Below are 22,659 nucleotides of genomic sequence, written 5' to 3' on the forward strand. Positions count from 1 at the left end.
CTGATTGAATTAGATTAAACAGAGTCGACAAAACATGGAGCACAACAGCAAAACAGCTGCATCTCAACCCTGAGCCCCTGGAGTAGATCCCAAACTTTAATTTACTCACTGGGATCTGATACCTACAGTATATACCAATCCCAATACTATGGATTGTAACGCAGCCTCTACATCGCTACCGGGATCTGTTATTTTATATATACTCCCTCTGAACACCTAGAAGAGATTATGGCATATAACTCACTCCTAGGAATCTTTTACCGTTTTTTGCCGTAAAATCTTTTATTATCTCCCCAAATCCCTGCATTAGATCCAAGCCTCTAAAACACTCCCAGTGATCTGTTTATTTTCTATATAGAAACCTTCAAACCCCTGGATTGGGTCTCAGCCTGTAGCTCGCAACTGGGAGTCTATTGATATACAATATAAAACGCCACACAAAGGAATCTGCTGTGATATTGTCATGATCTTGACTGAACAGCGGCAGGCATCAAAGATCCAGCACTCGAATTCTCCAGAGTATGGTTAGACTCCACTGTCCCTTAGAGACTCAGACTGCAAATTATTGCCAGCACATTCCTCCATGGAACATCTGTACTTATAGGCCTCATGCTGAGCACTCAGTGCTCAATCATAGGAGTTCCATTTTACGGTACTACTGTTTGTGATTTTGCCTTTCGATTTTGTTTGTATCATCTTGTTTATTTTGAGTCTGAATTAATTCTGAACCTTGCTCTACACTTGGGTTAACCACCATCCATAGGTCTCTCGTTACAGCACGATTGAGCCATCATGAACACAGCAGAGTACGAATGTCTGTGAACCACACTGACCTACCAGGGAGTAACTGTAGGTAGACCTGACAACATGCTTCAGGAAAACCCCACCACTCTCCAGAAATTTTCATACTCCAGTCAGCAGGATCCAAGTTTGGCCGGAGTGGCTGCCAGTTCCAGGCATGTTCAAGCTGGAGAGACTCTGTCAATAATCGTCTGTTCCGCATCAAGAAGGCCTCAAAGCCCCCTGCTTCTTTCTTGATAAAAGAACCAACCAATTCTCCTCCTCCACCACCCTCCTCTGTCTGACAGAACTGGTCCTCATCCTGAATTTTTTTTCCCTTTGGCTCCTCCAGTTTGCAGTTCTTGATGCAGTTACTGTTCTATAGATTTACTAAGTATGCCCGCAGGAAAATAATCTCAGGGTTGTACATGGTGACGTCTATGTACACTGATAAAACATTTACTTTGAACTTTGAATGCCCACTTTCTCTAAACCCAAGGGGTAGCTATGGGCACTTGCATGGGCCCAAGCTATGCCTGCCTCTTTGTCGGCTGTATAGAACAGTTTATGTTCAAAAACTTGCCCAGTTTTACTCCCCAACTCTTCTTCCATAACACTGATGACTGTGTTGGTGCTGCTTCATGTACCCACGCTGAGCTCAGCAATTTTATCAATATTGCCTCTAACTTCCACCCTGCACTTAAATTAACTTGGTCATCTCTGACACCTGCCTTCACTTTCTTGCTCTCTCTTTCTCCATCTCTGGAGAGAAACTGACAACCAACGTCTTTTATAAACCTACTGATTCTTGACTCTACTTTTTCAGTGGCTCAGGCGCAGTGAGTGTTACTGTCAGAGCCGTATGGTAGTTGGGAGAAAGAGTATAGAAGGAGCAGATTTGGGTAAGACCAATCTTTTTCGGATTCACAGGCATGGTAAGTGTTGGCATCAGAGGCCTAAACACAGCTGCAGATAAATGAAGATAGGGTCAAGAAGAGTAGCTAATATTGGAGTGTGCCAGAGATAGAGTGGGAAGGCTTTGGCTTTACAGGCAAGAAAAAAATCTGCAGATGCTGTTAACCAAAACAACACACCTAAAATGATGGAGGAACTCAGCAGGCCTAGCAGCATCTATGGAAAGGGGTAAACATCTGACATTAAAGTCAGGCAGTGTGGGAGTGATCGGGGATTCATTAGTTAGGGGTCAGAAAGAAGATTCTGTGAACACCAGGATTGTGTGTACCCTAGGCGGCTAGGGTCCAGGATGTATCGGAGTGGCAGCAGGATATTCTCATGGAGGGAGGTTGAACAGCCAGACCTTGTGGTGCATATTCACATCATTGCCACAGGCAGAAAATGGAAAGAGATCCTCCTCAGTAAGTACATATAGTTAGGAAAGAGGCTGAAGACAAGGATCTCCAAGATACTAATCTGCAGATTACCGGCGGTGTCATGCCTAGAGCAGGTATGAATGGATAATAGGACAGATCAATGAGTGCCTGAGGAGATGGTGCAGGGGACAGGGTTTCTAGTTCTTGGATCACTGGAACATTTTCTAGGGAAGGAGTGACCTGTACAAGAGGAGTGGGTTACACCTGAACTGGAGGGGAACCAATATCATGCTTGGATGCAGAGAATGTGAGTGGGCTACTCAGTGATTACTTTGCTTCAGTATTTATCAAGGAAAAACACACAGACGACTAGAAGATCAGAGCAGAGTACATAAATATGTTGGGGCATTTAGAGGTCAAGGAGGAGGAGGTGTTGCGTCTCCTGATGAACATTAAGGTGGTAAGTCCTCAGGATCTGATGGGATTTACCACAGGTTATTGAAGGAGGCAAGAGGCGAGATTGCTGGGCCCTTGACCAGTATCTTCATGTCATCTCTAGCCACAGGTGAGATCCCAGAGGACTGACGAGTGGTTAATGCTGTACCTCTGTTTAAGAAGGGAACAAAGGAAAATCCTGGGAACTGTAGACTGGTGAGTCTCATGTCAGTTGTAGGGAAATTGCTGGAGAAAATTCTTTAGCATAAGATACATAAGCATTTGGAAACACATGGCATAATTAGAGAGAGCCAGGCAACACACACACACAAAATGCTGAAGGAACTCAGCAGGCCAGGCGGCATCTATGGAAAAAAGTACAGTTGACATTTCAGGCCGAGACCCTTCGGCAGGATTGAAGATAAAAAGATGAGGAATAGATTTAAAAGGTGGGGGAGGGGAGAGAGAAACACAAGGTGATAAGTGAAACTGGGAGCAGGAGGGATGAAATTAGGATCTGGGAAGTTGATTGGTGAAAGAGTTATCGGGCGGGAGAATGGGAATTCTGATAGGTGAGGATAGAAGGCCATGGAAGACAGAAAAGTGGGAGGACCACCAGAGGGAAGTGATGGGCAGGCAAGGAGATAAGGTGAGAGAGGGAAACGGGGTTGGGTTTTGGTGAAGGAGAGGACGGGAGTGGGGGCATTACCGGAAGCTCGAGAAATTAATGTTCATGCCATCAGGTTAGAGGCTAACCAGACGGAATACAAGGTGTTGTAGCACCAACCTGAGTGTGGCCTCATTGCAACAACAGAGGAGGCATGGATTGACATATAGGAATGGGAATGGGTAGTTGAATTAAAATGGGTAGCCCGATGTAGATGTGGAGACCATTTCACTGAGTACCTACACTCTGTCCACCAGAAGAAGTGGGATCTCCCGATAGATACCCATGTTAATTCCACTTCCCATTCCCATTCTGATATGTCCATCCTTGGCCTCCTCCACTGTCAAGAGGAAACACTTGTGTTGCAGGAACAACACCTTGTATTCTGTTTAGGTGGCCACCAACCTCTTGGCATGAACATCAATCTTTCAAACTTTCAGTAATGAACCCCACACCCACTTTACCATTTCCTACCCGCTTTTCTTTTCCTCACCTTATCTCCTTGCTCACTGATCACCTCCCTCTGGTGCTCCTACCCGCCCCCCCTGTTTCTTCACCCCATGGCCATCTATCCTCACCTATCAGACTCCTCCTTCTTCACCCGACTATTTCTTTCACCAATCAACTTCCCAGCTATTTACTTCATCCCTCTGCCTCCTGGTTTTACTCATCACCTGTGTTTCTCCCTTCCCTCGCCCACCTTTTAAGTTTACTCCTCATCTCTTTTTTCTTCAGTCCTGCTGGAGGGGCTCAGCCTGAAACATTGACTGTACTTTTTTCCATAGATGCTGCCTGGCCTGCTGAGTTCCTCCAGCGTTTTGTGTGTGTGTTGCTTGGATTTCCAGTATCTGCAGATTTTCTCATGTTAGAGAGAGCCAGCATGGCTTTGTGTGGTGCAGTTTGTGTTTTCCAAATGGACTAATTTTTTTTCAAGGTGTCAAGAGAGATTGATGAGGGTAGGGCAGTGGATGAAGTTTTCATGGATTTTAATAAGGCGTTTGACAAAGTCCCTCATGTCAGGCTCATCAAGAAAATTAAGATGCATGGGGTCCACAGCGAATTGGCTGTTTGGATTCAGAACTGGCTTGCTCATTGGAGACAGAGGGTAATGGTTGAAGGGACTTACTGAAGCTGGAGGTCTGTAATTAGTGGTGTTCCACAGAGATCTGTGCTGGGACTTCTGCTGTTTGTGATGTATATACAGTAAATAACCTGGATTAAAATGTAGTTCGGTGGGTTAGTAAATTTGCAGATGATACCAAGACTGGTGGAGTTGTGGAGAGTGTAACAGACTGGCAAAGAATACAGTACAGCATAGATCAGTTGCAGATATGGTCAGGGAAATGGCAGATGAAGTTTAACCCAGATAAATGTGAGGTGTTGAACCTTGGTAGGGCAAATGCAAGGAGACAGTTTACTGTTAAGGACAAGATCCTTAGTAGAGTGATCTTGGGATCCAAGTTCATAACTTTTTCAACGTAGCTACACAGATCAATATAGTGGTTAAAAAGGCTTATTGAATCCTTGCTTTTAGTAGTCGGGGCACTGAGTTCAAAAGTCAAAAGGTTGTGTTGCAACTTCATAAGACTCTGGTGAGGCTGTATCTGAAGTATTACATTTCGTTCTGGTTGCCCCATTATAGTAAAGATTTTGAGACTTTGGAGAGGGTGCAGAAGAGGTTTACCAGGATGCTGCCTGTTTAGAGGGCATGTACTATCAGGACGGGCTGGATAATCTTGGGTTGCTTTCTCTGGAGCGGTGGAGGCTGAGAGGAGATCTGATAGAGGTTTATAAGAATATAAGAGGCATATATAAAATAGACAGGGTTGAAGGTGAGAGGATATAGGTTTAAAGGATATAGAGCAGAATGTTTTCAGCTGAAGAGCCTTTTTCTGTGCAGTACTTTTCTATGATCTATACCTCTTTTAAAAATACCTTCTGTAAAAATACCATTCCCTTTTCTCAGTTTCTTTGCCTCTGCCTCATCAGTTCCCAGGATCTGGCTTTCCATTCCAGGACATCAGAGATTGATTTTGGTAGGTCAAATATGATGGCAGAATATAGTACTAATGGTAAGACTCCTGGCAGTGTGGAGGATCAGCGAGATCTTGGGGACCGTGTCCATAGAACGCTCAAAGCAGCTGTGCAGGTTGACGCTGTGGTTAATAAGGTATATGGTGTATTGGCCTTCATTAATCATGGAATTGAATTTAGGAGCCAAGAGGTAATGTTGCAGCTATATAGGACCCTGGTCAGACCCCACTTGGAGTACTGTGCTCAGTTCTGGTCGCCTCACTACAGGAAGGATGTGGAAGCCATAGAAAGGGTGCAGAGGTGATACCATAAGGAGCAGAATTAGGCCATTCAGCTCATCAAGTCTGCTCTGCCATTCCATCATGGCTGATCCCAGATCCCACACAACTCCACGCACCTGCCTTCTTTGCCATATCCTTTGATACCCTGACCGATCAGGAAATAATTAACTTCTGCCTCAAAGACACCCACGGACTTGGCCTTCACCACAGTCTTTGGCAGAACATTCCACAGATTCACAAATCTTTGGCTAAAATTTTCTAAAAGGTTGCCCCTCAATTTTGAGGCATGCCCTCTAGTTCTGGATACACCCACCATAGAAAACATCTTCACTACATCCACCCTATCTGGTCTTTTCAACATTCGGTAGGCTTCAATGAGATATCCATGCATTCTTCTAAATTCCAGTGAGTATAGGCCCAAAGCTGCCAAACACTCTTCAATATTACCCCTTTTATTTCCAGAATCATCCTTGTGAACCTCCTCTGGACTCTCTCCAATGACAACAAATCCTTTCTGAGATATGGGGCCCAAAACTATTGACAATACTCCAATTGCAGCCTGACTAGTGTCTTAAAGGCTCAGTATTATCTCCTTGCTTTTATATTCTATTCCCCTTGAAATTAATGCCAACATTGCATTTGCCTTCTTTACCACAAACTCAACCTGTAAATTAACCTTCTGGGAGTCTTGCATGAGGACTCCAAGGTCTGTCTGCACCTCTGATGTTCGAACCTTCTCCCCATTTAGATAATAGTCCACACTATTGTTCCATTTACCAAAACGCATTATCATACATTTCCCAACACTGTATTCCATCTGCCCCTTTTTTGCCAATTTTTCCATTTTGTCCAAGTCCTGCTACAATCGCATTGGTTCCTCAGCACTTGCTACCTTTCCGCCCATTTTTGTATCGTCCACAAACTTTGCCACAGAGCCATCAATCCCATTATTCAAATCATTCACAAACTATGTGAATAGTAGTGGTCCCAATACTGATCGCTGAGGAACACCATTATCAACTTGCAGCCAACCAAAAAAGGCCCCTTTTATTTCCACTCGCTGCCCGCTACATTCCTCTATCCATGCCAATATCTTTCCTTAACGCCAAAGGATTTCATCTTGTTCAGCAGCCTCATGTGTGGCATTTTAAAAAGTGCCTTGTGAAAATCCAAGTAAATGACATCCACTGCCTCTCCTTTATCCACTCTGCTTGTTACTTCATCGAAGAACTCTAATGGATTTGCAGTCAAGATTTTCCCTAGCAGAAACCATAATGATTTTGACTTATTTTATGATTAGTCTCCAAGTACCTTGAAACCTCATCCTTAATAATAGACTCCAACACTTTCCTAACCACTGAAGGGAGGTTAACTGGCCTATAATTTCCTTTCTTTTGCCCTTCTCCTTTCCTAAAGAGTGCAGTGACATTTGCAATCTTCTAGTTCTCATACAACTTCATATATCATTTAAGAATGAAGTTACATACTCAAAGAACTGATTTCTAAGTGCTGCAGCATGAAATGCATTAAATAAAACTGTTTTAAACAAAGTACAGTACCTGTTAGTGATTTTGAGGACATTGGAAATGTATGTTTTCTTTCCCCTGGAAATACTACTTTAGATTCAGTTCACATTTTGTTATACAGCTGGATGTACAGTGCCTTCACAGGCTTCAGTGCCACTATCAAATAAACCCTTGCACAGTAATCAGACTGTGGAATGCATAAAAGAAAGTTGCTTACAACAAGGTACCACATCACATTTTTCATGAAAGTGGCAATATACATTTTTTTCTCTGGTAAAACTCATTTAACTTATGTAAACACAAGAGGTTCTACAGATGATGCAAATCTACAGCAGCACACATATAATACTGGAGGAACTCAGCAGGTCAGGCAGCATCTATGCAAATGCATAAACAGTCGATGTTTCAGGCAAAGACCCATGTACTTAATTGGGGAAGAGCAGGTCAAGTGGCAGGAACTTTGGAGCCTAGATTGGGAGCAGATGTTCTCAGAAGAATGCACAGCAGAATTCTAGACGTTGTTTAGGGAATACATGCGTCAAGGTAGGTCTGTCCCACTGAGCGGGTGTAGCTGAAGGAACAAGGGAGGTGGAACATTTCATCAAAAGGAAGAAGCAAGTATATTTAAAGTTTAAAAGAAATAAATATTAGACAGGGCTTTCGAGAAGTATACGTTGGCCAATAAAGGATTTACGAGAGATAGAAGGAGACATAAGAAGTGCTTGGCAATAGAGACCCAGCAATACAGCATGCATTCAGGCCCTTCAGCCCAACTAGTCCATGCCAACCACATTCTCCAACCGGCTGGTCCTAACTTCCTTCATTCAGCCCATTTCCCTCCATGTTAGTGCTTCTGAAAAGATGCTGTTGTAACTTCCTTAACCACTTCCTCTAACAGCTTGTTTCATATACTCTCCACCCTCTGTGTGGAAAAACATACTTCTCTGGTCCTTTTAGATCTTTCCCCCCCACACCCGACACCTATGTCCCCTGTGGTTAGACTCCCCAACCTGGGGAAAAGATTATTACCATCCACATTATCTATGCCTCTCATAAATGAAAACATTTCTACAAAGTTGTTCCTCATTATCCTACATTCTAAGTAATAAAGACCAAGCCTGGCCCAGCCCTCCTTATAACTAGCAACAACCTCACTCTTTCTGCATTCTTTCTAATTTAACCATCTCATTCTGAAACAAGGTGACAAAATTGTACTCTTTCTGATTTAATGCTGTCTTTTTTCTGTAACAGAATGACCAAAACTGAACATAATATTTGAGGTAATGTCTCACTAATATCTTGTACAACAGCAACATTACCTCTTAAATTCTATATTAAATGACCTGACTAATGACTAATAGCCGGCTGGTACTGTAGGGAGATCTGCACCAAACTTTGAGGAGAGTGGTCCCCGGTTTGAATCTGGCCAGCTCCTTGCACGCTTTCCATCTATGCTGGGTTGAGCATCGAGGTAGCAATACAGTCTCGGAAAATGCCACTGTAATTTTTGATAACCTTTCTCACTCTCTATGATATTACCTATTTTACTGTCATCCACAAACTTACTGATTGTGCTTTGGACGTTCATAAATAATATAATGAACTGCAAATGTCCCAGCACCAATCCGTGAGGAACACCACTACCAACGGGCCTCTAGTAGGAGAAAAAACCTTTGACCATCAAGCTAATTACGAATTTGATTAGCTATCTCTCCCTGGATTGAATGCAATCGAACCTTCCAGACTAGCCTGACATGTGGGACCTTGTCAAAGGCTGTGCTAAGGAGCATGTAGATAATGTTCACTGCCCTATCATCATCTTGCTTAACTTGAAAACCTATACAACATTTGTCAGACCCAACTTCCTATGCACTAAGCTGCACTGACTATCTAAAAGCAACGTCACTCAGAATCCCCTCAAGTACCTTACCTACTACTGATGTCACACTCACCTATCTATAACTCTTGTCTTTTCTGCCATTCTTCAGTAACAGTACAAAATTAGCCAGCCTCCAGTCTTCTTGTGGCTACAGCTGAAGCAAACATCTCTGCAAGGGCCTCCACAATTTCATTTGATTCTATTCACTTGGTCAGGCTCTGGGATTTATCCATTCTAATACACCCCAAGTACTCATACCTACTTCTTGATAATTCAAATGTGGTCCGAGACATCATAGAAACATAGAAAACCTACAGCACAATACATACCCTTCGGCCCACAAAGCTGTGCCGAACATGTCCCTACCTTAGAACTACCTAGGATTTACCCTGACATCTCCTCTGTACCTACTACCAAGCTGCTTAGAACTATGCCCTCTTGTGCTAGCCATTCAGCCCTGGGAAAAAGCCTCTGACTATCCACATGATCAATGTCTCTCATTATCTTGTACACCTCTATCAGGTCACCTCTCATCCTCCGTCACTCCAAGGAGAAAAGGCCGAGTTCACTCAACCTATTCTCATAAGGCATGCTCCCCAATCCAGGCAACAACCTTGTAAATCTCCTCTGCACCCTTTCTGTGGTTTCCACATCCTTCCTGTAGTGAGGTGACCAGAATTGAGCATAGTACTCTAAGTGAGGTCTGACCAGGGTCCTAAGTAGCTGCAACATTACCTATTAGCTCTTAATCCCATGATTGATGAAGGCCAATGCACCGTATGCCTTCTTAACCACAGACTCAACCTGCATAGCAGCTTCGAGTGTCCTATGGACTCAGACTCCAAGATCCCTCTGATCCTCTACATTAGTGTTCACCAACCTTTTTAAGCCCAAGATCCCCTACCTCGGCCTTAGTGAAAGGCAAGATCCACCTACTAAATTGTTTAGAGAAAAAACAGCTCAGATTGTACTTCCAACTTGAGGCCTTGTGGATCTGTGGAATGCTCTGCCTCAGAAGGCAGTGGAGGCCAATTTTCTGGATGCTTTCAGGAAAGAGTTAGATAGAGCTTTTAATGATAGCGTAGTCAACGGATATGGGGAGAAGGCAGGAACGGAGTACTGATTATGGATGATCATCCATGATCACAGTGAATGGCGGTGCTAGCTCAAAGGGCCGAATGGCCTACTCCTGCACCTATTGTCTATTGCCTTTTATTCGGGCTAATTGCATTTGAATTACATAAAATGCTTTTGTCAAACTTTCAAATTAATTCAACCAAGAAAACACTGTAACTAGCATATCAAATGAGCAATATCTGTCTTTCTTTCAGAATATTACAGTACTTCATACCTTTAATTCTAAGTTTCATTATTTAATTTTATTTCGACATGAAAAATAAATGAATAAAAATTGACTGTTGCACTCAGTGTGATGACTGGGGCTGAATACTTTCTGCTAGTTCCCTGAAATTGGGCTCATAACTACAGACAGCCAGTCTGAGAAAGTCTGTGAGGTGTCTGTCAATAAGACAGCTCCTGTACTTAGATTTAATCATTTTCATCTGCGAAAATGCAATTTCACACAGATAAGTTAACCCGAAGTAGGCACTAACTTTTAGTGCACATCTGGTGAGATGAGGAAACTTCTCCCTGCTGACAAGCCCCCAAAAGTCACCGTCCCTTGATCTTGCTTTAAGCTCGATGTCATTTTGCAAATCAATTATTTTCATTTCAATATCACTGGGCACACCAAATGCTTGCTGGAATTTGGTTGCTATCTGCTCTATATCGATCGGCAGAAATGGGTTTGAAATAAATGCAGCAATATCTTTCATGAGGTTTAATTCCCCAAAACGCCGATCGAACTCTATTGCCATTTTGTCTAGGTAAGCACATTACTGCTCAGGGAGAAAAACATTTTTTTCCTTGATGGCCTGTAACATTTTCTCCAAGTTGGGAAAGTGTGTCAGCCTCCTGTTCTTTAAATTTGAAATCCAAACACCAAGCTTGGCCTTAAACTCATTTACTGCGCTTATCATGTGGGGCAAGTGTCGGTCTTTTCCCATGAGCTCGTTGTTAAATGCATTTAATTTAGCCGTTAGGTCTGTCAGAAACCCTAAATCCAGTAGCCATGCATCATCTGACAGCTCCTTGTGCTCCTCGTTTCGTGTCGACAGAAAAGTCTTTATCTCAGGCAGCAAGTCAAGAAATCGTTGCAGCACTTTGCCACGACTCAAGCACCGAACGGAGGGGCTATACACACATGCACACTGGGCAGAAAGAACGAAAGTAAAATCCTGCAACCCCGGAAACAACCTCTCTATACAAACAGCTTTCCGTAGCGGGAGTATTGCTATATTACCATTATCCTAATAGTATTACTTATTTTTATAATGCTCACATTACAACAGTATTTGTGTATTTATTTTTCTTTTTTTTTTCAGGATCTACTGGGAAAGTCTCAAAGATCAACCGGTCGATCGCGATCGACTGGTTGACAAAGACTACTCTACAATGCCAAGAGTCTTATCATTAATGCTATACTCTGCCATCATATTTGACTTACCAAAATGAACCACCTCACACTTATCTGGGTTGAACTCCATCTGCCACTTCTCAGTCCAGTGTTGATTCCTATCAATGTCCTGCTGTAACCTTTGACAGCCCTCCATACCATCCACAACACCCTCAACATTGGTGTCATCAGGAATGCACTAACCCATCCCTCCACTTCCTCATCCAGGTCATTTATAAAAATCACAAAGAGTAAGGGTCCCAGAACAGATCGCTGAGGCACACCACTGGTCACTGACCTCCATGAAGAATATGACGCATCTACATCCACACTTTGCCTTCTGTGGGCAAGCCAGTTCTAGTTCGACAAAGCAATGGACCCTTGGATCTCATGCCTCCCTACTTTCTCAATAAGCCTTGCATGGGGTACCTTATCAAATGCCTTGCTAAAATCCATATAAACTTCAGGAGAGGAGAAGATGGCAGCGCGATGCAGCGCGCGTGGCCGCTCTGAAATGATATCGGTATTTGTAAGTAGGTACCGCGCACAATCCTGATTTGATGGAGGCAAATGTGAGAAGCACGAAAGAAAATCCGGAGAAACTTCTGAAATGCCTGCTTCGCTGTTGCTGCTACTGTGCGATCGAGAATCTCCGGAGGGGAAGGCCCCAAATCCTTGGCTTTGCCTATTGCCTGTTGCTGGGGCCGGGGTTGAAGCTCTCAGCAGAGATGGTGCTCGGTGCTTGGTGTCGGAGGCTCGAAGTTTTTGGACAGACTCAAGAGTCGGCTGTGGTCGGATGCTTCCAGGGTGCTGCATCAGCAAGTTTGCGGGGCTGGAGGTTCATGGCAGGGAGAGTTTGTCTTCCTTCTACTGTCTGCATGAGATGATGGGACTTTCGAGAGACTTTGAGACTTTTTTTTACCGTGCCCATGGTCTGTTCTTTATCAAATTACGGTATTGCTTTGCACTGTTGTAACCATATGTTATAATTATGTGGTTTTTGTCAGTTTTTTTACTCTTGGTTTGTCTTGTGTTTCTGTGATATCATACTGGAGGAACATTGTATCATTTCTTAATGCATGTATTACTAAATGACAATAAAAGAGGACTGCGTGTCCTCATAATCTAATCTAATCTAATCTACGGCTCTACCTTCATCAATGTCTTTAGTCATATCCTCAAAAAATTCAGTCAGGCTCGTAAGGCACGACCTGCCTTTGACAAAGCCATGCTGACTATTCCTAATCAAATTTTGCCTCTCCAAATGTTCATAACTCCTGCCTCTCAGGATCTTCTTCATCAACTTACCAACCACTGAAGTAAGACTCACTGATCTACAAACTCCTGGGCTATCTCCACTCCCTTTCTCCAGTAAGGGAACAATATCTGCAACCCTCCAATCATCCGGAACCTCTCCTGTCCTTATTGATGATGCAATGATCACTGCCAGAGCCTCAGCAATCTCTTGCCTCACTTTCCACAGTAACCTTAGGTACATCTCATCCAGTTCCAGTGACTTATCCAACTTGATGCTTTCCAAAAGCTCCAGCACATCTTCTTCTTAATTATCTACATGCTCAAGCTTTTCAGTCCACTGCAAGTCATCCCTACAATCGCCAAGATCCTTTTCCGTAGTGAATACTGAAGCAAAGTATTCAATAAGTACCTCTGCTAACTCCTCTGGTCCCATACACACTTTTCCACTGTCACAAGTGATCGGTCCTATTCTCTCATGTCTTATCCTCTTGCTCTTCACATACTTGTAGAATGCCTTGGGGTTTTCCTTAATCCTGCCCGCCAAGGCCTTCTCATGGCCCCTTCTGGCTTTCCTAATTTCATTCTTGAGCCGTCTTCTTTTTAAACTCTTCCCGCTGTTCTCACTGGCCGACCTCCACCCACTTGCGCAGTCGTGCCCCGTTCAAACCACTGAGGAAATAACTGTCACCTTTTTAACTCTGCTGTGCAACATCAACGTTCATATCCCTCATTTATTTCACATCCACCATTTTCTCCATCAGTAAAAACTGATGATAAATATTCATTAACAAATCTTGTCCATTTCCTCTAGCTTCACACATAACAGCTATGATGGTCCTCAAGGAGACCGATTCTCTCCCTAGCCTCCCTTTCACTCCTAATATAACTTTTGAATTTCCTGGAATTTTCCTTAACTTTTACTTGCAGATCTATGTCATACCCTCTTTTTGCCATCCTGATTTCTCTCTAAAGTGTACTCACACAATTCTTTTTATCGCTGAGGGATTCACTTGTTTCAAATTGCCTAAACCCAATGTATAACCAGAGCCTGAATACTTCTTATCATCTAGGGGTCCCTCAATTTTCCAGCCTTGCCATACTACCCCTGGACCTTGATCTTACACTTTGAAAAGCTTCCCATTGCCAATCATTTCTTTACCACCAAACTGCCTCACCCAAACAAACTCTGAAACATCCCGTGTAACACCCCCAAAATTAGCCCTGCCCCAATTTATTCTTAGCAGCATGAAGGAACAGGGATCTTGGGATCTAATGTCATAGGTCCCTCAAATTTCCTGCATAAGTTTGATCAAGTGGTTAAGAAGACCTATGGTTGGTTAAACTTCATTAGTAAGTGGACTAAGTTCAAACACCACAAGGTAATTTTACAGTTCGATAGACCACAATTGGTGTTATTGAATCACAAATCACTTCATTCCATTTTGTCTATGCCAGTCTGGTCTTCTACATTGTCTCATCTACCTGCACCCAGACCATATCACTCCATATCTCTCTCTTCATGTACCAAACCAAACCTGTCTTAAATGTTACACTTGAACTTGCATATACTGGCTGCTCATTCCACACGCACACCACCCTCTGAGTGAAGGAGATCCCATCAGATTCCACTTAACTATTTTACCTTTCACCCTAAACCTGTTCTAGTCTCATCTAGCCGAAGGGAAAAATGCCTACAAGTATTCACCCTATCTATACCTATAATAATTTTTCATATCTCAAGATTCAAGATTGTTTAATGTTATTTCCAATACACAGGTGTAAAGAGATATCATGATCTGCCCTCATTCTCCTCTCCCCAAGTTTAAGAGAACTGAATAATTGTTACTCTGGATATGTATTGCACTGAAAAAAAAACACAAGGAATCCAATAAAAAAAAGAAAAAAACACAACCTTTCCCTATAACTGAGGTTCTGAAGTCCCAGCAACAGCCAAAGATTGAAAGATTCAATGTACATTTATTATGAAAGTATGTATTCAATATATAACCCTGAGATTCATCTTCCCACAGACAGACATGGAACAAAAAAAATCCTGGAACCTGTTCAAACAAAAACATCAAACCACATCCCCATCCCAAGTGAAAAAAAGTAAATGTACAAACAGGAAAAAAATAAATTAAAATGAGCAAAAAACATAGAATATAAAACACAAAATTGAAAGAGTCCAGGCAAATTCCATTCAGCTTCATTTGTCACCTGCAGGCCACCACGATCAAAGTCACCCAAAAGAGCAGCAGAAAAGGAGCGACCAGAAACCAGAACCACATCATAACACGGATCAATTAAAACTTGCCCAGGACCGTGGTCTTTAGCACAATCCTTCAGCAGCATCAAGTGAGAGGGAGAAAGAAACCATTCGAAAGCATGACCCTTCAGCTAGTAGCAGTGAGTGAGAAGCTGGTAGAGAGCCACCCCTCACCATCTCCTCGATATTTTCAATCTTTCTCAATGCCTTAATCGGTGAGTAATGGAGTCAATCATGGTCTTGCAACCTGTCTCCAGGCTTCTGGCCCTCAAGACCACATACCTTACTGAAATCCCTCTATGACACTGAAGTACCAGTTCGGGAACTAGGCAGAAGGCTGAAGAACAGGACCTCAAGGGTGGCGTTCTCAGGATTGCTGCCTGTGCTACGAGACAGTGAAGGTAAGAATTGGAGGAGATGGCAGTTGAATGCGTGGCTGAGGAGTTGGTGCAGGGAGCAGGGTTTTAGATTTTTGGATCATTGGGATCTCTTCTGAGGAAGATGGGACCTGTACAGATTGGATGGGTTGCACCTGAACTTGAGGGGGAACAATATCCTTGCAGGTATGTTTGCTAGCATGGTTCAGGAGGGATTAAACTAATTTGCAAAGGGGATGGGACCCAGAGCGATAGAGTAGTGAAAGAAGTGCATGGAGTAAAGACAGATCTAACATATAGAGAGGCTTTGAGGAAAGAGAAGCAGAATAAACGATGTAAAGACAGTAAGGTAGAAGGGCTGAAATGTGTGTACATCAATGCAAGAAGCGTCAGGAACAAAGGTGATGAACTGAGAGCTCGGATACATACATGGAATTATGATGTAGTGGTCATTACAGAGACTTGGCTGGCACCAGGGCAGGAATGGATTCTCAATATTCCTGGATTTCAGTGCTTTAAAAGGGATAGACAGGGGGCAAAAGGGGAGGAGGGCATTACTGGTCAGGGATACTATTACAGCTCCAGAAATGGTGGGTAATGTAGCAGGATCCTCTTTTGAGTCAATATTGGTAGAAGTCAAGAAGAGGAAGGGAGCAGTTACTCTATTGGGGGTATTCTATAGGCCCCCTGGTAGCAGCAGAGATATAGAGGAGCAGAATGGGAGGCAGATTTTGGAAAGGTGCAAAAATAACAGGGTTGTTATCATGGGTGACTTTAACTTCCCTAATATTGATTGGCACCTGATTAGTTCCAAGGGTTTAGATGGGGCAGAGTTTGCTAAGTGTGTCCAGGACAGATTCCTGTCACAGTATGTGGACAGGCCAACTAGGAGGAATGCCATACTAGATCTAGTACTAGGTAATGAACCAGGTCAGGTAACAGATCTCTCAGTGGGTGAGCATCTGGGGGACAGAGACCACCACTCCCTGGCCTTTAGCATTATTATGGAAAAGGATAGAATCAGAGAGGACTGGAAAATTTTTAATTGGGGAGGGGCAAATTATGAGGCTATAAGGCTGGAACTTATGGGTGTGAATTGGGATGTGTCATGGTCCGGATCGGGATCTCTTTAAATTTACCTTGTTTATGTTATGATCCAGACCGTTGATTCCCTGTTTTCCCGTGTCCCTCGACTTTGGTGATTAGAGGCAATTAACGCTTGGCTGTACCGGTAGTTTATGGTCTCTGGCTTTCAGCCATTCGGCGCAGGAGTGTCTGCAAAGTCATCTAAGGTACGGTGTGCCGACGTCATCTGGCCGGAGCAAGCCTAGTCTCTGCCGAAGCAAGTGTCGGTATTTCACCCTTCCTCACCGGAGCAACCCAGTCCAGTTACCTCACCAAAGCGAGCCTGCAAAGCTTCCTCATCAAGGTGGGTCCATCAGTTAACCTACCGGAGGTAATCAAGAACCTCTGACTGCTGTTCCCGGGTCGAGTCAAGAGCTCGCCACTACCCGGAGGTTCCAAGTACCACATCCTGGCCCTGGCGGCATTCAAGCACCAAGTCAAGTCCTGGTCCTGGTGGCATTCAAGCACCAAGTCAAGTCCTTTCCCTGGCAGCATTCCAGCACCAGGTCAAGTCCTGGCCCTGGCGGCATTCTAGCACCAGGTCAAGTCCTGGCCCTGGCGGCATTCTAGCACCAAGTCAAGTCCTGGTCTTGGCGGCTTCCCAGTTCTGAGTCAAGTCCTGGCCCTGGCGGTCTGTGATTCCTGTCCTACCCCGCTGTCTGAATCCCTTCTCTACCCCTCTCACCTCTAGCCCTCAGCTGCAGCCCTCGCCTGCCCTTCGGTCTAGTTCTATCACCGGAGCTAGATAGGTATTGTCTAGCGTGCTTTCGTGTTGGTCTTGTCCTGTCCTTGCCTCCATGGGGGTAAGTCTGGTGTCTTGCCCTTGTTCCGCGGGGGGTCATGAGTCCCGGCCCTATGTCCTGCTCCCAAGGAGGGGTCCCGGCTCTCTGTTCTGTGTGTGAGTCCCGGCCCTATGTCCTGTACCCAAGGAGGAGTCCCGACTCTGTGTTCTGTGTATGTGTCCATGGTTCCATGTACCTGCTTCCCGAGACCGAGGCTCTGTGTTCCCATGTTCCTCCTCTCCCTAGCCCATGTCATGTCCTTGCCTGGTTCTGGGATCTGAGCCTGAGGCAAGACCCAGGTACTGGGTCCATGCCCAGTCTCTGGCTTGGAGTCCATACCCTAGCCTCTTCATGTCTCCTCTAGTTCTGGGAGCCGATTCCGAGTCCAAGCCCAGACCCTTGGTCCCAGCCTAGTTGTAGTCCTGAGTCTTTGTCCAGTTCGCTATTTCCTGCTCCTGCCTTGCTCTCCTGGTATTGAACAATAAACTAAATCTAAGTAACCTCACAAGATATGTCTTGCATTTGGGTCCACCCTTGCTCCCAATGCCCCCTGACAGAATGCTCCCGCCAAACATGGACCCAGCAGACACAAACTGTTTTCCAAACTCTTGTCAGCCTGAAAGTCAAGGTGATGTTGTTCTGTTTTGCCCGTCAGCCAAATCCACCCCCCCACCCGGGTCATCGATAATACAGGCAAATCTGTTGGTCGCCTGGAGGCTCCCTTTGGGAGGGGGGTACTGTCATGGTCCGGATTGGGGTCCCTTTAAATTTACCTTGTTTATGTTACGACCCCTGTTTTCCTGTGTTCCTCGACTTTGGTGATTAGAGGTAATTAACGCTCGGCTGAACCTGTAGATTATATTCTCTGGCTTTCAGCCGTTCGGTGAGGGAGCGTCTGTAAAGTCATCAAAGGTATGGTGTGCAGATGTCATATGGCCGGAGCAAGCCTAGTCTCTGCCGAAGCGAGTGCCGGTATTTCGCCCTTCCTCGCCGGAGCAACCCTGTCCAGTTACCTCGCCGAAGTGAGCCTGCAAAGTTTCCTCATCAAGGTGGGTCCATCAGTTTACCCGCCGGAGGGAATCAAGAACCGCTGTCTACTGTTCCCGGGTCGAGTCAAGAGCTCGCCACTACCCGGAGGTTCCAAGTACCACGTCCTGGCCCTGGCGACATTCTAGCACCAAGTCAAGTCCTGTCCCTGGCGGCATTCAAGCACCAAGTCAAGTCCTGGCTCTGGCGGCATTCAAGCACCAAGTCAAGTCCTGGTCCTGGCGGCATTCAAGCACTAAGCCAAGTCCTGTCCCTGGCGGCTTTTCAGTTCTGAGTCAAGTCCTGGCCCTGGCGGTCTGGGATTCCTGTCCTACCCCCTGTCTGAATTCCTTCTCTGCCCCTCTTGCCTCTAGCCCTCATCTGCAGCCCTCATCTGCCCTTCGGTCTAGTTCTATCACCGGAGCTAGATAGGTATTGTCTGGTGTGCTTTCGTGTTGGTCTTGTCCTGTCCTTGCCTTTGTGGGGAAAGTCAGGCCATCTTGCCATTGCCCTGTGGGGGGTCATGTCTTGTCTTGTCTGGTCCTCGCCTCTGTGGGGGTAAGTCTGGTGTCTTGCCCTTGCCCCGCGGGGGGTCATGAGTCCCGGCCCTATGTCCTGTTCCCAAGGAGGGGTCCCAGCTCGCTGTTCTGTGTGCAAGTCCCGGCCCTATGTCCTGTACCCAAGGAGGGGTCCCGACTCTGTGTTCTGTGTATGTGTCCCTGGTTCCATGTACCTGCTCCCCGAGACTGAGGCTCTGTGTTCCCATGTTCCTCTTCTCCCTGGCCCATGTCATGTCCTTGCCTGGTTCTGGAGTCTGAGCCCGAGGCAAGACCCAGATATTGGATCCTTGCCCAGTCTCTGGCTCGGAGTCCATACCCTAGCTTCTTCATGTCTCCTCTAGTTCTGGGACCGATTCCGAGTCCAAGCCCGGACCCTTGGTCCCAGCCTAATCGTAGTCCTGAGTCCTGGTCCAGTTAGCTATTTCCTGCTCCTGTCTTGCTCTCCTGGTATCGAACAATAAACTAAATCTAAGTAACCTCACAAGATGTGTCTTGCATTTGGGTCCACCCTTGCTCCCAATGCCCCTGCCATTGTGACAGGATGATGTTTTTGCAGGGAAATGTACTATAGACATGTAGTCGATGTTTAGCGATCTCTTGAAGGAAGTTAGGGATAAATTTGTCCCGATGAGGAAGATAAGGAATGGTATGGAGAAGGAACCATAGGTGACAAGTGAGGTGGAAAATCTAGTCAGGTGGAAGAAGGCAGCATGCATGAGGTTTGGGAAGCAAGGATCAGATGGGTCTATTTAGGAATATAGGGTAGCAAGAAAGGAGCTTAAGAAGGGGCTGAGAAGAGCAAGAAGGGGGCATGAGAAGGCCTTGGTGAGTAGGGTAAAGGAAAACCCCAAGGCATTCTTCAATTACGTGAAGAAAAAAAGATGACAGGAGTGAAGGTAGGACCGATTAGAGATAAAGGTGGGAAGATGTGCCTAGAGGCTGTGGAAGTGAGCGAGATCCTCAGTGAATACTTCTCTTCGGTATTCACCAATGAGAGGGAACTGGATGATGGTGAGGACAATATGAGTGAGGTTGATGTTCTGGAGCATGTTGATATTAAGGGAGAGGAGGTGTTGGAGTTGTAAAATACATTAGGACGGATAAGTCCCCGGGGCCTGATGGAATATTCTCAGACTGCTCCACGAGGCAAGGGAAGAGATTGCTGAGCCTCTGGCTAGGATCTTTATATCCTCGCTGTACACGGGAATGGTACCAGAGGATTGGAGGGAGGCGAATGTTGTCCCTTTGTTCAAAAAAGGCAGTAGGGATAGTCCGGATAATTATAGACCAGTGAGCCTTACGTCTGTGATGAGAAAGCTGTTGGAAAAGATTCTTAGAGATAGGATCTATGAGCATTTAGAGAATCATGGTCTGATCAGGGACAGTCAGTATGGCTTTGTGAAGGGCAGATTGTGTCTAACAAGCCTGATAGAGTTCTTTGAGGAGGTGACCAGGCATATAGATGAGGGTAGTGCAGTGGATGTGATCTATATGGATTTTAGTAAGGAATTTGACAAGGTTCCACACGGTAGGCTTATTCAGAAAGTCAGAAGGCATGGGATCCAGGGAAGTTTGGCCAGGTGGATTCAGAATTGGCTTGCCTGCAGAAGACAGAGGGTGGTGGTGGATGGAGTACATTCAGATTGGAGGATTGTGACTAGTGGTATCCCACAAGGATCTGTTCTGGGACCTCTACTTTTCGTGATTTTTATTAACGACTTGGAAGTGGGGGTAGAAAGGTGGGTTGGCAAGTTTGCAGACGACACAAAGGTTGGTGGTGTAGATAGTGCAGAGGATTGTCAAAGATTGCAGAGAGACATTGATAGGATGCAGAAGTGGGCTGAGAAGTGGCAGATGGAGTTCAACCCAGAGAAGTGTGAGGTGGTACACGTTGGAAGGACAAACTCCAAGACAGAGTACAAAGTAAATGGCAGGATACTTGGTAGTGTGGATGAGCAGAGGGAGCTGGGGGTACATGTCCACAGATCCCTGAAAGTTGCCTTACAGGTGGATGGGGTAGTTAAGAAAGCTCGTGGGGTGTTAGCTTTCATAAGTCGAGGGATAGAGTTTAAGAGTCACGATGTAATGATGCAGCTCTATAAAACTCTGGTTAGGTCACACTTGGAGTATTGCATCCAGTTCTGGTCACCTCACTATAGGAAGGATGTGGAAGCATTGGAAAGGATACAGAGGAGATTTACCAGAATGCTGCCTGGTTTAGAAAGTATACATTATGATCAGAGATTAATGGAGCAGGGCTTTACTCTTTGGAGAGAAGGAGGGTGAGTGGAGACATGATAGAGGTGTACAAGATAATAAGAGGAATAGATAGAGTGGATAGCCAGCAGTTCTTCCCCAGGGTACCACTGCTCAATACAAGAGGACATTGCTTTAAGGTAAGGGGTGGGAAGTTCAAGGGGGATATTAGAGGAAGGTTTTTTACTCAGAGAGTGGTTGGTGCGTGGAATGCACTGCCTGAGTCAGTGGTGGAGGCAGATACACTAGTGAAGTTTAAGAGACTACTGGACAGGTGTATGGAGGAATTTAAGTTGGGGGCTTATATAGGAGGCAGGGTTTGAGGGTCGGCACAACATTGTGGGCCAAAGGGCCTGTACTGTACTGTACTATTCTATGTTCTATGTCAGTCGATTGGCCCAAAATCATGCCACCAACATGTAGATGACAGGCTCTGACAATAGCAGACCCATATTAGAAAGAAAAAGAAGACATAAAAAAAGTGAAAGAAGCAGTTTCATGAACCTTCTGAGGGCGTCATCTTTAGTCGCGTTGTTCACTGGTACCATCTTCTTCCTTGTAAATTTTCTCTGTATTCTTTCAATCTTATTCATGTCTTTCATGTAGATAGGTGTTGAAAACTGCACAAGGTACTCCAAATTCAACTTCACCAACATCTTACATACTGTAACATCATTGCATTTGGTATTTGTTGCTTCAATATAGGAAGGATGGGGAAGTTTCAGAGAGGGTGCAGAGGAAATGCTGCCTGGATTAGGTAGCGAGTCTTATGAGGAATGGTTGAGTGAGGTAGGGCTTTTCACTTTGGAGAATGAGAGGCAACTTAATATAGGTGGATAATATTATGAGAGGAATAGATAAAGTGGACGCACAGTGTCTTTTTCCTAGGTCAGCAATGGCTGATAGCAGAGGACACTCATTTAAGGCGAGTGGAGAAATGTTTAGGGGAGATGTCAGAGAGAGGTATTTTGCACAGTGTGCAGTACACATTGCTGGGGACAGTGGTAGAGCCTGATGCAATATCGATATTTTAGAGGTTCTTAGGCAAATCTATGTAAGAAAAATAGAGCTGCCTGCATAAGAATGAATGTGGCCTCAAGTCAGTGGGGGATTAACATTGATTTTTGGGTGTCTGGAGTGTGGGTGCAAAGAGCAAAGGTGTTTGAAAACTTAATGTAATTTAAAGGAAGCATTGTGGATCCATTGTAACTATAGAATTATCCTGCTGTTACCTTTGATCATTAGTATATGAAAACATCATATAATATTGGATCGAGCTGTCCTCTTCCTTTAAGTTGGTCTGAATATGATGTCTGTTGCATGTTTTTACTGAACAAAACTCTTCTATACCCACTAGCCACTATCTTCAGTGTCTCTCCAGGAATTGTTCATGCTGCAGCATTTGGGAGCTCATTTAGGATATGTCAGTAGCCCATCGTGTGGTCAGCAATTTAAGCAGTCTAAGTGGGTGAGTATTTTTGAGGTTAGCACTCACACTCTGATCTGTTCGGGTCAGTCACAAGGGTATCACAAAGTATCACAAACGTGGCAGAGAATTGAAC

The sequence above is a fragment of the Mobula hypostoma genome, chromosome 11 (assembly GCF_963921235.1).
Source record: "Mobula hypostoma chromosome 11, sMobHyp1.1, whole genome shotgun sequence".
Lineage (NCBI taxonomy): Eukaryota > Metazoa > Chordata > Chondrichthyes > Myliobatiformes > Myliobatidae > Mobula > Mobula hypostoma.